We start from the raw sequence: 4,557 nt of genomic DNA on the forward strand, positions 1-4,557 counted from the left end.
TATAATATAATATATATATATTATATTATATATATATTACATGATAATTACAATAATATATATTAAAAGGTATCATGTTATAGTATAATATATTATATTATTTCAAACTATAGTATTATATTATATTATATCATAATATATATATAATATTGTTATATTAGTTTAATATTATTATATTGGTTTAATATAATACACTATAACAAAATGAATAAAAAAATATCTATTATAATTAATATAATATATTATATAATAATATATGTTATTAAAGTATTATATAATATTATAATATACATTTTGTACTATTATATAATATAATATGTGATATTGCATAATAATATATAATAAATATCATAAAATAAATTATACGTATAAATTACAAATTACAGTATTCTAAATCCCAAAATATTGATGAAACAAACAAAATATTACAAATTATAGTATTCATATAATAATATATGTTATTAAAATATTATATAATATTATAATATATATTTTGTACTATTATATAATATAGTATGTGATATTGCATAATAATATATAATAAATATCATAAAATAAATTATACGTATAAATTACAAATTACAGTATTCTAAATCCCAAAATATTGATGAAACAAACAAAATATTACAAATTATAGTATTCCAAATCCTAAAATATTGATGAAACAAATAAAATTTTAGAGATCCCAAAATCCACAAAATTTTTTATGGATTTCAAATTCTATAGTGAAATCCATATCCATAAATTTTGGGATTTGAAACATTAGGGGCTGTTTGGTTCGTTTTTTAACTCGGTGAAAAAGTTTTACACCGTCTCCACATCAGATTTTTCGTTGCCACGTAGGATATAAGCTTTTCGTCGGTTTTTTTCCCATCTTTGGTTCGCTAGAGTTGAAGAAGGGAAACTCGGTGAAAATCACCGTCACATCAGATTTTTCTCTCCCCCAATTCCTTCCTCAACCTCGTGAAATCGACGAAAACTACAGTCACGTCAGTTTTTTGCCATATAAACAAAAGTTTTTCCTTTTTTCCATACGAACCAAACACAAGAAAAATAAATACATTGGTTTCCCACCATTTTTTTTTGTGCAAACCAAAGCGAAACAATCTATTTCTTGAAAAAGTTTGAAAAACTCAAAACTTGTGTTTTTGTACATGGAAATGCATTTCACTGTATCTAGAAAACGAACCAAACAGCCCTTTAGAATCACCCCTGCAGGAATATGGTGATCTGCATTATAAATAGAAAAGTTATAATTCGCAAAGTAATGCTCTAACTATTGGTGAATTGTATACGAGTCCGTTTGGCAACCATTGTGTTTCTCCCATTTTTTGAGCTGCCCTTTCACAAAATAGAGAAAATACACGGTTTTTCCAAAACACCGCTGCGTTTGGGAACTTTGATTTGGATTTGGAAAGTTGATTTAAAATCGAAGGATTTGAAATCCATGATTTGATAGAATCTTTTGTTTGGATGTCTTTTCAAAATGGAAGGATTTGAAATCAAAGATTTGAAATATAGTGTTTGGATACACTTTATTATACATGAACTTGGATTTCAGAATTGGTGTTTTAAGGTTTATGTTAAGGTAAAAGTTAGGATAAATTTCACAAAGCCCCGAAGTTTGACAAAATATCTTCAGATTTTCCAGTAGCTTATTTGTTAACAAATTTTTAGCAATGATATCCAAAAACATTATTATCTTCAAACCATCACCATTTAATTTCATAACAAAAGGAAAACGATGTTACCATCAGCTGGATCATAGAATATCAATTCTAATATATGTACGTCACAGGAAAACAAAAACTTTCAAAACAAATATGGATGATGGATCCATATTTAGAAAACTCTCTTTTCTTTTCAATAACAAATAAAATAAAACTACTACTCCTCACTGACACCTGAAGAAAAATCTAGATATTACACAATGACATTGGTTGCACTAGCAATCGTAGGCCACAAATCACTAGACTCCTTTCCAATTGGCCCAGTAATTGCAGATATTTTGGTTCTGACCTATACTCATTTCCACGTGCAGTTCCCCCTAGTCTCAAGGAGTGGAAAGATCTGAAAACTGATATCAGACTCAAGCAGAGACTTAAAACCTACCAGAATCACAATCCAGAATATGTCAGGAGGACCCGAATCCTTCGAACTCGCCGCAAAGTTTTGCTACGGCCTCAACATCGACCTCATCATTGCCAACGTCACAACGCTTAGATTAATATACTTATCCCCAAGTTCTCCTGTTTTGCACACTTATCCAAGGATCTGATGAGTACTTTCTCTTTGAATTGGTGATCCTATACGCCTGACATACCGATGGAAAGAAATGTATTCATGTTCTAACTTCCAGTGCAATGATGGTGGACAATGAGAACTGTTAAGTCAAGATATTCAGGGATGTGGGAAGTGAATCGTCGAAGATTGATTGTGACGCTAGCTTCCTCCTCTTCGTCTACTGCTGCTCCAGCTTCTTGTTCTTCTTTTTCATCAACTCCAGTCTGTTTAAGGGGGATCTTCTCATAAAATGGCTTTGGATAACAGAGCAGGAGACTGAATTGTTTCATGGGGTACCGATAACCTGTTTGAAGATGTCAATCGAATCGATGTTTGTATATTCTTCTACTCTATTGACTGCTTAATGTAGTGAGTTTGGATGCATGAAAGCAGAGTTGAAGTCACCTGGCGTTTCTTGCGTCGTAATAATTTTTTTTTTTCTCCCCCAATGGTGAAGTTGCTTTTAAGTCAGAAAATAGTAAACTCCAGTAAGCCTCGTCTCATTTCAAGAGAAGTGAGAAACAATTCAAAACTAGAGAAGGCTGCTGTTGTGACAAGATCAGCCGAATCTCTTTAAACTTCTCAGAAGAACTCAACAGTAGACGATCACACAACAAGAAAGTATTCAGAAAACCTGCCATCATTGATGATCTTGTGTCTGTCGACAGCCTTATTGAGGAGCGTCTTACAGTTGAACCTGCAAATGAATACATTCAAAGTTGCGACATTGTAGCTTTCAACAAGATTTAAACCATTATCGGAGTTGGCCAGCATATGGGGGATGGGGGAAACATTAGCGTCTAAAGTCTTAAAAGTTACCATAGTCGTTTTGTTTCCGTCCTGAGTTTCGATTTCAATGGTTATCAGTACGCATCAAACAACAATAACAAAACTAAGTAATCCACATACTCATCTTTCGACCTGCTTCTGCTCCTTAGCGTCATCCTTCATGTGCATCACTTTTGGATAGATCTCCCCCACAAAAAGAACTGCAACCTCCATCAACTAACCACTCAAAAAACTTGATACAACTGCAAGAGAAGACCAAGCTAGTCAGTGGCCTAAGTCTAACATTAATCCCAAAGATTTTTACATAATCCCATTCCACAAATCATAGATCTCAATCGTTAAGATAAGAAGATGACAAATCATAAACTATATCTAATTAAATAGCAACATGTAAACAATCGGATACATAATATGGATACCCATTTGACCAATTAAATTAAGCTTTCATAGATCAAAAGCTAAGAAACCCATATGTATACTAAAAAGAGGACAGAGCAACAAGAAGGCTATATAATCCCTTTCTTCACCCCTTTACCCCCTCCACACCACAAACCCCAACAAAATAAAACCATAACCCATCACAGACCAAAACACAAACAAACAATAATCCTTTTTTCCAACATAGGAGACGAGGTATCAAAACCCATCTCTAAACTCCAAACTGATCTAATATACTAGCATTACCAAAACATTTAAAAAAAGGGAGATTTTTGAGGATCAAGATCCATTCACCATCACTTTGCCGAAGGGCATTCCCTCGCAAAGTGCCCCGTTTCCCATGTCAGTGTCTCCAAACAATATAAGTGTCTCCAAATAGGCTGTTTGTTTGAACGAATGTGAATTAGGAAATCTGACAATATCAGATTCCCCCCACCCCCTCCCTCAAAATCCTCATCCTCTTTTTAAATATAGATTGCTTGGTGAGCAAACGGATCTGATATGTCAAATTATCATATATTATTTGTTAACTAGTCATATAACTAGTCATCTCTACACATACGAATACAAATTTTTTTCAGTAATACAAACATATATCTGTATCTGCCAATGTAACAGAAAGCAGTAGGCGGACAAGCCGTTTGAGCTAGGGCCTAGCACCAAAACACCGAGGCGTTTGACAATTTTTTAAATTAAATAATTATAATAATTGATGAAAACATGAATCAGATTCATAGAAAATTGCAAAATGAACTAAATAGCAACCTTAACAGCGTCCTAAAAAAATAATGTTAAAACTAACAGTGAGCTAAAGCTAAAGTTGAGCAAACTTAACTATAATAATCATACATTTGGACTAAAGAAATAACTGAGTAGTGAAATGTTAAAAACAAAAAATTAAGAAACAGTGAATAAGGTTACAAAATAGTGAATGAAATTAAAAAGTGCAAAATAAGAACAATTTACCTTCAATAGATCCGGAGATGGAGTGCCGGTGGCCGGAGATGGAGCCGGAGATGAAGGGGGAGAGAGATGTTAAAACTAACA

The 4,557-nt window shown here is 32.7% G+C and overlaps 1 long non-coding RNA gene across 1 annotated transcript; it reads right to left on the minus strand.

The window, feature by feature from the left end:
* Window positions 1,734-4,557, minus strand: LOC109832720. The gene is made up of 2 exons (XR_002244943.1): window positions 4,477-4,557; window positions 1,734-3,314 (listed from the first exon to the last, which is right to left on the minus strand). It is a non-coding gene; the product is annotated as an uncharacterized LOC109832720 (long non-coding RNA).

This window comes from Asparagus officinalis, chromosome 3 (assembly GCF_001876935.1).
Source record: "Asparagus officinalis chromosome 3, Aspof.V1, whole genome shotgun sequence".
Lineage (NCBI taxonomy): Eukaryota > Viridiplantae > Streptophyta > Magnoliopsida > Asparagales > Asparagaceae > Asparagus > Asparagus officinalis.